This window comes from Leucoraja erinacea, chromosome 28 (assembly GCF_028641065.1).
Source record: "Leucoraja erinacea ecotype New England chromosome 28, Leri_hhj_1, whole genome shotgun sequence".
NCBI lineage: Eukaryota > Metazoa > Chordata > Chondrichthyes > Rajiformes > Rajidae > Leucoraja > Leucoraja erinaceus.
In genome coordinates this window covers 15,715,412-15,728,532 of record NC_073404.1, presented here as the reverse complement: position 1 = coordinate 15,728,532, position 13,121 = coordinate 15,715,412, and positions in this window count along the sequence as shown.

The window sequence follows — 13,121 nt, the reverse complement described above, 5'->3', positions numbered from 1 at the left end:
CTCAAAGTTTACCTTTACCCTGACTCTAGGGTCTTGACCCAAAACGTCACCCATTCCTTCTCTTCAGAGATGCTGCCTGTCCTGCTGAGTTACTCCAGCATTTTGTGCCTATCTTTGGTTTAAACCAGCATCTGCAGTTCCTTCCTACACGTGGTAAAGAAGGTGCATGTTATATTTGCCATCCTCGGTTTGGGCATTAGCTGTAAGAGTCAGGAAGTCATATTGCGGCTTTACAAAACTTTGGTTAGGCCATGTTTGTGTGCAGTTCTGGTTGCCCCATTATAAGAAGGATGTGGAGGCTTTGGAGAAGATGCGGAAGAGATTCACCGGAATGCTGTCCGGATTAGACTGTATTAGCTAGAAGGAGAGGATGGAGAAACTTCGATTTTTTGGAGCATCGGAGATTGAGGAGAGACCTGATAGAAGTTTATAGAATTATGAGAAGCACGGATAGGGTAGACAGTCAGAACCTTTATCCAGGAGTAGAAATGTCCAGCACTGGAGGGCATAGCTTTAAGGTGACAGGAAGAACGTTTAATCGAGATATGCGAGGCAAGGTTTTAGCACAGAGAGTAGTGGGTAGTGCCAGGAATAGACTGCCAGAGTGGTGGTAAAAACAGAAATGACAGTGGCATTTAAGAGGCTTTTAGATAGGCACCTGGACCAGCACATTGTAAAGATATGGATAGCATACAGAGTAGATTATTTTAAGTTGACATCATGTCTGGCACAGTCATTGTGGGTGGAAGGGTTTGTTCCTGTGCGGTACTGTTCTCTGTTCTATCTTCATGGAAACAATATAACGCAGATTGAGGATGTACCTCGGACCCATGGATGGCCCAGGCCACCAAGCCTGTGGGCTTCCTTAAGCAATGCCTCCCTTTATCTGCCCGTGTTTGTCAAACTATAGCCGCATTGAGTTGACACCAAACCCTTCATGATTAAAAGACCATACGGCTCTAAATGGAGCCAGGGTCTCTCTACCTCCCAGGATCAATAATTGTAGGACATAATTATTGGGGGCCTTTAAATAGCCCGCAGTTAAACTCATGCTAGCTGTCTGTCAGTAGATGGGACATCATTTATGAGTACATTGAGATAGAAACCCCCCAACCTACACCATGAGATAAAAAGATTTATTTGCAATTCCTACACTTTGCACCAAAGCAGTGATTATGAAATGTTGCCGAATTATCCTTAAATGGTGATCTTCCTTAGAAAATGATTCTGGTCACCGTCTATGATCCTACACTAATGAGCTGACCCCTTTATGCCCCTCAATAGTAGAATAGAGGCAGTGTACTTAACATGGAGATAATCCTAACTAAGAGCCTTTGGGGCAACACAGTGGTGCAGCAATTAGTCTCACAACTGCGGTGACTCGAGTTCAGTCCTGAGCTCCAGTGCTACCTGCATGGAGTTTTTGCTCATTCTCTTGGGTTTCCCCTCACATGTCAAAACTGTGTGGGTTGGTAGGTTAATTGGCCACTGTAAATTCCTCCAGTTTCGAGGTGTGTGTGTTAGATCCTGGAGGACATTTATGGGAATGTGGGGAGAATCAATTACCAGGAAAATCAATGGAGGGAATGGGCTTGGCTTTTGGATCATATGAATGTCACAGACTTGACGGGTCCAAAGGGTCCAATTTTCTGTGACAGGTGGAAATGTGAAAATCTCGGCTACCAAGAAATTGGAACATTACTGAAATTCTTTTAGATGTAAAATAATGGGATCAATTCAGGATTACAATATAAATGGGTGCAGATGAAATGGCCTCTTTCTATGCTGTATTTCTCTATAATTCAATGATTCATCAATGAACCGTTTCCGTTCTGAGGGTGAGTCCACATCCCACATCCCACATTCTTTGTTCCCTGCAGACACCTGCAGGCCCCTTTCTCCATTCCATTTTACCACCTGCCATCCTGCCTCCTGGTGCTGGCTGTGGTGGCGTTTGCATGTTATTTTGGGTTCCCTCTCACATCCCTGGTTTTGGAATAACTTATCCACAAGTTGTCACATCACTCGTCAGTTGTCAACCTCTTCACTTGGCCTAAAGCTAACAAAGGTGATCCAAGACTAGCCTCTAGATTTAACATCCTGACACTGACCTGGTACAGTTTGGCAATTTATCCCTCGTCCCATTTCACCACCAGCATGCAGTTGGAAGTAGTGTAGCTGGGACATGTTGGCCGGTGCGGGCAAGTTGGGCTGAAGGGCCTGTTTCCACACTGGATCACTCTATGATTCGATGACTCCCTGTAACGGGGCTGTCTTAGAGGAGAGCTCCCAGTGCCGATTTGGGTGTCACAACAGGGTGGGGTTTGGCAGGGCAAATTTTCTGATGCCGTTCAAAGGGCCAACCCTCAACCTCCAGCGCTCCAGAGAAAACAATCTGTTTGTCCAACTTTTCCTTATAGCTAATACCGTCAAATCCAGTCAACATTCTGGCAAACTTCCTCTGCCCCCTATCCAAAGCCTCCACATCTTTCCTGTAATGGGCCAACAGAACTGTTCACAACATTCTAAATGAGGTCTAAACAAAATTTTAGAATGCCGCAACGTGATATCCTGACTCTTATACTCAATGCCCAACTAATGAAGGCAGGCATACCATTATCCTTCTTAACCATTCCATCTACTTGTACTGGGATATGGCCTTAGCCAAGATAATAGTCATAGAGTGATACAGTGTGGAAACAGACCCTTCAGCCCAACTTGCCCACACTGGCCAACATGTCCCAGTTACACTAGTCCCACCTGCCAGCAGTTGGTCAATATCCCTCCAAACCCGTCCTATCCACGTACCTGTCTAACTGCTTCTTAAATGTCGGGATGGTCCCTGCCTCAATCACCTCCTCTGGCAGCTTGTTCCATACACCCACCACCCTTTGTATGAAAAAAGTTACCCCTCAGATTCCTATTAAATCTTTTCCCCCACCTTAAACCTATGTCCTCTGGTCCCTGATTTACCTACTCTGGGACATTTGATTGGGTAGGAGAAAATTGTTTGCATTAGCTGAGGGTTTGGTCACTGAGGGAGACTGATTGATGTGATTAAAAGAAAAATAAATTTGTGGATTCTTGAAAAGATCAGGAAATCATTGTCTAAGAAGATCGAGGAAGCAGTTTCAATGGTAACTTTCAAGGGGGGGGAATGGGTAAACTTGAACCATTTGGAAGTGAACATTTTGATGAGAAAGTGGGACTAATTTGGAAAGTTTTCATCAAAAAGCCAACACAGGTACCTCAAATATAACAGTCCAAACACTCCATTGTAAGCTTCTATAAATAGCAGAGTAGGCTATGGGGAGGGAAGAAATGAAATGCACTTCATGTTTTATATAAAAGATCAGGAGTAGATTTTGACTATGCATGGAAGGTAAGTGATGGTGAGACACATCTTATTTTTACATTGCCCTTGGTTTGCATTTCCACTGAAGCCCATGAAAATCAAACTGAGTAAAACAGGCACGTTCCCATTTGTTTCAGACTCTGGCATCGACCAGCACTGGACTCTATGAACCCCTTTCGCAAATCGTGCTGATTGACTGAAATAGCCATTGCTGTCTTCGAAATTATACCTCGTCAGCTAAAATAGGAGCCAATGTTTTGTTTTTGATACTCACTCTTTGTTCACTGTCAGCTTAGTCCTCAATTTAAAAACCCTGCGAGAAAGGAAATTCATTCTGAATTGTTGTTATGGGGTTGGAGGTTGATCGTCTTCAGAATATTCCCTCCCTTCTCACATTCTGGTTTAATTCAAAGAATCTTCTCTCTCTCTATGATATCACTCAACTTAATATTTTGTAAGACTGCATTTCCTAAAAGAGTACTCTGAATGTAATATGTAGGAAGGAACTGCAGATGCTGGTTTATACCAAAGATAGACACAAAATGCTGGAGGAACTCAGTCTGAAGAAGGGTCTCGAGCCAAAACGTCAACCAGCAGCAACACGTACCTTTGCTTCAATCAAGGTGAGCAGTCACTTTCATCGCAGCCGCAGGACAGGTAGCAGGCAGCTGCTCTGCACGTTCGACAATGGGTCAAACTTTGGAAATGAATCTCTCTCAACCCCGTCCCTGCCCCAGCTCATTCCAGCAGCCAAGCTGCAACACAGGCGTTATCAGCTGTCTCTAGCTAACACCAAATTCCCTGATGCTGGAAAGGAATAAGTGAAGGAGAACCAGTGTTGTCAGCTCTTCAACATTTAATCTCAGGGCCAATGAGCATATTGGATTGATTTATTTTTAAATTTGGAGATGGAGAATTTTTGTTTTAAAAACTGTACTGGCAGCAAAGGGCCATAAATGTCAAAATATATTAAATCACCCTCGATATGGCATGACATGAAATGCCTGAACACGATTGCACTGCCAGCATTAACTGCTGACTAACTGCTGGCTTAGTGTTAGCACAGTGGGTGGCACAGTGGCGTAGGTGGTAGAGCTGTTGCCTCACAGCACCAAAGAACCAGGTTCGATCCTGACCTCGGGTGCTGTCCGCGTGAAATTTGCACATTCTCCCCGTGATCATGTGGGTTTCCACCAAGTTTCTCCCTTTCTTCCCACATCCCAAAGACGTGTGGCTTTGTAGGTTAACTGGCCTCCATAAATTGCCCCGAGCGGGTAGGGAGAAAGTGAGATAATGAGAATGGATGATCGATGGTCAGCATAAACTTGATGGGCTGAAGTGCCTGTTACCATGCTGTATTTCTCTTACCAGTCAAAAGGCACCTGGTTCAAATCTCAGTTAATGAAATTAGAGTACCTATTTAAACTGGCAGTTATGTTCAATACTGAGTGAATGTGCCTCGATCAGTGATGTTCTGAGGATTTGTCTCCCTTTCCTGTGAATATTAGTAATCCAACAAAAGCATGTTAAAGAGCAACTGGGTGAAGACTTATCATTCAGCTAACACAAAAGAAAGATGCACTGCTCATGAAGCCACAGAGAAAGTCCAAAGGCTTCATCTAGAGGCGATGTGCAGAACTGCAGTTAAACTTTGTGCTCGCGAGTGGTAATCAGGGTTTGGGTGATTAAACTTGTCAAATTCAGTACTTTTATTAATTTGAGGGCTGGCATAATGAAGGAAAATGAACATTAAAGCTGCCAGTTTTCCAGCAAAACCTAACTGGTTAATTAATATGTTCCAGGGCTGGAAACTTGACATACCCATACAGTGCCTGTAAACTACCTATTTTGGTTAAATTATGTTCAATCAAGTAGAGCTTATTGTCATATGCAATATGTCGATTTTAAAACGTCCATGGTAGTGCAAGAGGTGACCCGCAGTGTTCCATTGTTGATGTAGGGTTAGCGTTGTGCTGGTAATACAAGAACGTGATCGTTGTAGCAAAGTAACTGTTCCTGACCCTGGTGGTGTGTGCCTTCAAGCTTCTATGCCACCTGCCCGGCATAGTGGTTTTAGTAGATGAATCACGGGCAATGATGAGTTAGAGTACAGGAGAAAGATTGATAGTCTGGTTGAACAGGACCAGAACACAATCAGGTCTCAACACTAACAATTCCAAGGAGTTGACTGTTAACTTCAGGAAAGGAAAGCCAAGGATCCATGAACCTGTCGTCATCGACAGCGGTGGAGAGAGTCAACAACTTCAAGATCCTGGGCGTACATAGAAACATAGAAATTAGGTGCAGGAGTAGGCCATTCGGCCCTTCGAGCCTGCACCGCCATTCAATATGATCATGGCTGATCATCCAACTCAGTATCCCGTACCTGCCTTCTCTCCATACCCCCTGATCCCCTTAGCCACAAGGGCCACATCTAACTCCCTCTTAAATATAGCCAATGAACTGGCCTCAACTACCCTCTGTGGCAGAGAGTTCCAGAGATTCACCACTCTCTGTGTGAAAAAAAAAAGTCTTCTCATCTCGGTTTTAAAGGATTTCCCCCTTATCCTTAAGCTGTGACCCCTTGTCCTGGACTTCCCTAACATCGGGAACAATCTTCCTGCATCTAGCCTGTCCAACCCCTTAAGAATTTTGTAAGTTTCTATAAGATCCCCTCTCAATCTCCTAAATTCTAGAGAGTATAAACCAAGTCTATCCAGTCTTTCTTCATAAGACAGTCCTGACATCCCAGGAATACATATCTATGGATCTGTCCGAGATCACAAAGAAAGTTCATCAATGTCTCGACTTCCTTGGAAGATTGAGGAGATCCTCTATCTAACAACTTCAGGTGTACGGTAGAGAGCATACTGATTGGTTACAACTTGTGTAAGAAGGAACTGCAGATGCCGGTTTAAACCGAAGATAGACACAAAAAGCTGGAGTAACTCAGCGGGACAGGCAGCATCTCTGGAGAGAAGGAATGGGTGACGTTTTGGATCGAGATCCTTTTTCAGACGTCTGAGTAAAGGGCCTGTCCCACTCATGGGCCTGTCCCACTTAGGCGACTTTTTAGGGGACTGCAGGAGACTATGCGGTCGCCACATGTTCGCGGGTGTTTGCCGGGAAGTCGCCTTAATGGTCGTGAGGAGTTCCCGCATTCTAGGAACTAGTCACGGCCTCATTATGGTCACCGCGAAAAATTAGCAGCGACCAGAATGAAGCCGCCGCGTAGAGTAGCGACGATTCTCGTACCGAAGGTGGGTCACCAGGAGGTCCTAGTGGGTTGCCGGAAGGTAGAAGGTTTTCATAGGTTGTAGCCAGTGCTGACCGGTGAATTTCACTGGCTCATTGGGAAAAAAAACGTAAGCAGTTGTTTTCAGAACCAAGGATAACCATTAAATATTAGGGGTAATGTTCTCCCCGTTCTCCCCCCTCCCCCCCCCTTTTAAAGGATTTACATGACCCTTCCTGTATACAATGCTTTCACCGTCTTAATTACAGCGCCAACCTTCCTGTTCATCGTGGTGTGTGTCTGTATCACATTGGCTTTGCACCATCTAAATTTCACTCTGACAGTGCTCCCCCCCGCTTGCCCAGTCCCCACCTGCATAACGAGCTGGTGAAGGAAGCGGCATGTGTGTGTTCCACTCTGACAGTCGCCGTTCCAGTCACCGGTTTTTCAGGCAGTCGTTCTGAAAAATCGTCTTAAGTGGGACAGGCCCATTAGGCTATTTTTTTAGGTGACTACAGGCGACTATACCATCGCCACGTGGTCGGCGGGGTGTCGCCTTTACTGCCGTGAGTAGTCTCCTCAGTCGCCCAAAGAGTTGTAGCGTCTTTCTGGTCACCACTGGATTTTCAACAGCAGCACAGGCAGCATCTGTGGAGAAATCTGAAGAAGGGTCTCGACCCGAAACATCACCCATTCCTTCTCTCCAGAGATGCTGCCTGCCCTGCTGAGTTAGTCCAGCATTTTGTGTCTGTATGGGATTGATACTTTAAAAGAGGGATAGTGAGATGATACATGTACATACACTTCCAAAAGGCATTTAATCAAGAACCACAGGTAGCAATTGTTTTGTGCACAAGAATGAGTTTGTGTTGGATTTCTGCAATGCCAGTTTACATGCAGTTAACCAACAGAGGGAGTCGAGAGCAGGAAAATAATCAAGATAGTTACAGGAGGTGAACCAGCACTTCTCACTGTCCGCATTATCACAAAGATGATTATTACAATAACGACATTATAAATCTTGTAGTTGGAGAGACAGTGGTCTTGTAAACATGTAATTGGCTAGGGGTTAGACATTTGTGTGGTGTTGATTCACAGACTGCAGAGAAGTCTTCAGCTGTGTGCTATAGAGGTCAGGAACAGGAACTCTGCCTTTTTAATGAATTTTAGTGGCCAGGTCTTGGGTCTCAGGGGCATCATTTTGAAGATGGAACACAGTATGAAACCTTAAAAAAGGTTGCAAACAGGGAAGTGGTGAAAGACTTGAGAAGTGCTCAATCAGACTGGGGTTAGGCAGATTTAATTTAACTGGAGAATTGGACAATACATTTTAGGGGGGGGGGAGAAATAAAGAGAGGCAATATAAAATAAATGGAACAATTTTAAAAGGTTAACGGGAACAGAGACCCGAGGGTGTGTGTAGACAAATGTTGACTCTGGCTGAACAAGTTGAAAAGGCTGTTAAAAAAGGTATTGGAGAGAAATATCACTGAGAAATTGATTCCTGCCTCAAGAAATGTTCCAAAGCAGCACTGTAGCAGTTTTGGAATTAGGGTCCCGAACCAAAATGTCACCCATCCATGTCCTCCAGAGATGCTGCATGACCCACTGAAGTACTCCATCACTTTGTGTCCTACAGCACTGTAGTAAGCTTGTTCATACTGGTTCACAAATAGATGCAGTACTTCATTGCAAACATGCAGACAGTTCTCAATGTGAAAGGATAGGGAATTAAGTGCTGGGAAAGGGAGAGAGGGAGGATGGAGGGAAAATGAGGAGGAAGGAAGGGAGAGAGAGAAAAGGAGACGAGAAAGGGAGGGAGGGAAGGAGGAGGGAGAGTTACACAACATGGTTCGGTCAACTCCATACAGTACACAGCAGATCCCAGAAGAATAATTGTTGGATGAAAACAGTGGAAAATTGGCCTTTCCTCATAATGAGAAGATTTGGAAAGCACTGCTGATGGCTGAATACACCACAGGGCCCTTAAACCAGTCTTGTCTCTGTTCAAAGCCAAACAGAATTTGCCAAATAGGACGCTGTGCAGTCAGCCACTTGTTGCAGGCAGTCATTCAACGCCCATCATTAAATCATAAAACAATTTTACACCTGATTAAGATTTGGTGCCGAATCAGAACTGCTAAACAATGCTCTCTTGCCCAATTAAGCGCCCCGGATAATGTCTGGCATTGAAATATATCTTCAGTAAATCTGTAACTGGTTTTAAATGAATAAATATTCCTGGTGTGGAGGAGAGGATATTGTTTAATAGTATTGGCCTCACTCGTGAGAATAAGCTCCTTGCTCAGTTGATCAAATGACAAGTTTAGTTGGTACTTTGCATCCAACGAATACCGAACAATACAAGGCAGTTAATCTGCAGTAAAGGACAGAAAGTGTTGGAGTAACTCAGTGGGTCCAGTTTCATTCCTGAGGAATATGGATTGGTGACGTTTAAGGTCATGTCCCTTGAAGAAGGGGCCTGACCTGAAATATCACCTATCCATGTTCTCTGAGGGTTCTTCAAGGGTTCCATTCCGAAACGTCATCCATCCATGTTCTCTAGAGATGCTGCCTGGCCCGCTGAGTTACTCAGCACTTTGTCCCCTTTTGTATAAACCAGCATCTGCAGTTCTTTGTTTCTACAGTTTATTTGCAGTGATTGATGATGATTGTGAGAGCAGTCATGCTGGCACAGGGGAGAGAGGGTCAGCCCAGTGTGTGGACCAAGTGCAGGCTCTGCGATCGTTTCACTGAACCCCTTCGCTCAGTCTGTCTAGGCCTACGTGATCTCCCGGTTACTAAACACTTTAAATCCCCTCCCATTCCCATACTGACCTTTCTGTCCTGGGCCTCCTCCACTGTCAGAGTGAGGCCCAATGAAAATTGGAGGAACAGCTCATATTTTGCTTAGGCAGCTTACAACTCAACGGTATATTGACTTCTCTAACTTCAAGTAACCCTTACTTTCCCTCTCTCTCCATCCCTTCCCCATCCTTGTTCTCCGACTAATTTCACTGTCCTGATTAAATTGTACTGATTGTATGCCTCGTTGTCACCTTCCCCTCTACTAAACAATGATCAATTTTACATTTTCCTTGTTCGTTGTCTCCTTTGATCTCTTGTTTTTACACCTCACCCTTCCATATCTCTATGTCTGCCTCTCCCCTGACTCTCAAACTGAAGAAGGCTCTCGAGCCAAAACATCACCCATTCCTTCTCTCCAGAAATGCTGCCTGTTCCACCGAGTTACTTTAGCATTTTGTGTCGATCTTCTGTGTAGGCTGAACAGATGATCACTGACAATAAGAAGTCCATGTTCAAGAAAGTCAGAACTACTTACAGAGGACTATTAATTTGACAACTTAGTGAGAAGTTCTGGAATTGTAGAACACAAACAGTACAGAAGGAGATCGTTCAGCCCATTCAAGAAGCCTAATCCCACCTTCCAGCCGTGTCAACAGAAAGACAATACATGATTACAATCAAGCCATTTACAGTCGATAGATATATGGTAGTTGCAAGATAAAGCCAGTAAAGTCCGATCAAAAATAGTCCAGGGTCAACAATGAGGTAGATAGTAGTTAAGGACTGCTCTCCAGTTGTGGTAGGATGATTCAGTTGCCTGATAACAGCTGGGAAAAAAACCATCCCTGAATCTGGAGGTGTGCGTTTTCACACTTCTATCCCTATTTGCCCGATGGGAGAGGGGAGAAGAGGGTGCGACTCGTCCTTGATTATGCTGCTGGCCTTACCGAGGTAGCGCGAGATATAAATGGAGTCAATGGAAGGAAGGTTGGTTTGTGTGATGGTCTGGGCTGCGTCCACAATTCTCTGCATTTTCTTAAATACTTTCATAGTTTTAGCCAAGATGATGTTGGTCTGGCATTTCACACCTTACTCTTTCTCAATGCATGGGAAAGGACAAGTTGTCTAAAATACCAGCAAACTATTTATCGTAATTATATTCATTGATAGACCTCAGTTCCATTAACCTCTCTTCAGGCAAACCACAGTAGGCTCTGACCTTTCAAACTGACAGGGAATGAGATTCCACAGAGGAAAGAAACAGAATCGTATTATGTAAACTTACTTTACAGCCACAATACATCACAATTTTTTTTACACCTGATTAAGCACTTTGACGTTTGGGGAACAACATTGCCTATTGGATACAATAAGATCGCATAAACAGTAGGGAGATAAGTGACAAGATAATCGCGGTTTGGCTGAGGGATACATACAAATCCAAATGAGGCAGAACGTATCTGCGTCAGTGGATATTTTTAAGGCAGAGATGGATAGATTCTTGATTAGTACGGGTGTCAGAGGTTATGGGTAGAAGGCAGGAGAATGGGATTAGGAGGAAGAGATAGATCAGCCATGATGGAATGGCGGAGAAGATTTGATGGGACGTACGACTTAACTCTACTCATTCCTTACAACCTTATATTGTGTCATGGAATCTTCTACATCCACCCGGAAAGGGCCACATGAGTGGAAAAGGTGTCGGGTAAAATATTTGTCAACACTACGAAATGTCGAGAATGTAGGAAAGAATGTTTGCAGTTCCTGTTTTGTATATATTTTTTACTCTGAATAAAGCTTATTTTTGATTTTTTTTTTTTTTTTAAATACATCGGCCTGGGCCCAACATCTCTGCTTCTGAATATTCTGAACATCTCTCCATGCAACTGTCTAAATGGCTTTTAAATATTGTATTTGTACTTGCCTCCACAACCCTCTCTGGCACCTCGTCCATATACACAGCACCCTCTGTGCATAAATCATTACCCCCCGTGTCTCATTAAAATCTTTCCCCTCACCTCAAAACTATGCTCTCTTGAAGCCAGGTAAAAACGCTGTGACCATTTACATTGTAAATTAACCCTTCATGAGAGTGAAGATTTAGAGGGATGTGAGAAAATTGCAGGCAAGTGGTACTAGTTCAGGTAAACTTCTTGGTCGACATGGATGAGTCAGGCCAATGAGCCCGTTTCAGTTTTGCGTAATTTAACGATTTTAATTAGGACCATGTTTTCTCAAGGTTGAGTGGTTTGTGTTCCAGAGTCTGGTATTTACAAACTGTGCTGCACAATGCCCTCACCTCAATCAGTTCTGGATCCGCCACGACGTAGAGCTTTTCTTCCGTCGCCTCCGCCTCCGTGATTTTTTCTATGGGAAGGAGTCCTCACCACCCAATGTTGAGCCATTCTCCCATGTCCACCGGTCCCCTGCTCTTGGACACCCCGAATAGCCTTCTACCCTCTCCGGACCTTTTTATTTCTAACTGCCGGCATAACATCAACCATCTCAACTTTTCCACTCCCCTTACCTACTCTATCCTCACCCAGGAAGAAGGGGCTCTACCCGAAACTTCACCCATTCCTTCTCTCCAGAGATGCTGCCCGTCCCGCTGAGTTACTCCAGGCTTTTGTGCCTATCTTCGGTTTAAACCAGCATCTGCAGTTCCTTCCTACACAATGCATTTTTAGTTGTCTATGCCTGGTCTATTTGTTCATTGTTGCAATGTGCTGCAAAGATTACGCGGTGCCAACACATTTGAATACAAGCCTTGGAAACAATTTTGTGTTTCTCTGTTATGCTTCCCAGTAGAGCAGAGAATCAGCCTTGCGAATGGATACCTGAATGATTGAATGAGTCATTGCCGGTCATTAGCACTGCTCTCACCAGTGAATAAACCTCCACAGCAACACTCTAGGGATCACCAGGTTTGTTCTGAATCCTGAACATGTTGAGCCTCAACCAGCACTTACAGATTGATTGACTTTTCATTCATTTATTAAGTATTTGTGGATCTTGTGTTTACAAGTTGGCCTCTTTATACAATGGATGTAATTGACCAGCGATGAACACTTTTATGATCTGGGTATGTTGGACTGTCATCTGCAAGGATGTGGACTCGGAGAACCTGAGCTAAGGGGAGAGGTTAAGTGTGCTAGGACTTTATTCCTTGGTACGCAGGAGGATGAGGGGTGATCATATAAGGGGTGTACAAGATCATGTACATATTAGATAGGGTTTTTCCCCGGAGTAGGGGAAATCAAGAGCCAAAAGGACATAGGTTTAAGGTGAAGAGGGAAAGATTTAATAGGAATCAGAGGAGCAACTTTTTTATTTACAGAAAGGGGGGGGGTGGGTGTATGGAACAAGCTGCCAGAGGAGGTAGTTGAGGCAGGTGCTATCACAACGCTTGAAAGATGTTTGAACAGGTACATGGATCAGATAGGTTTAGACAGATATGGACTAAACACAAGCAGGTGAAAGTGTACTGTAGATGGGGCATGCTGGTCGGTGTGGACTGGTTGGGCCGAAGGGCCTGTTTCCATGCTTTATGACTTTGTGTGATTCCCCCAAGACCTATGGCTTCTTCCCACATCCCAAACGCAGGTTAAACGACAGCTGTAAACTGTCCCGTGTGTAGATTGATTGAAAGGCTGTTGAAATGTGGGGTGAATAAGCAACAGGGAAAATTGATGGAATACTCAGAGAGCTGATATTGATTTGATG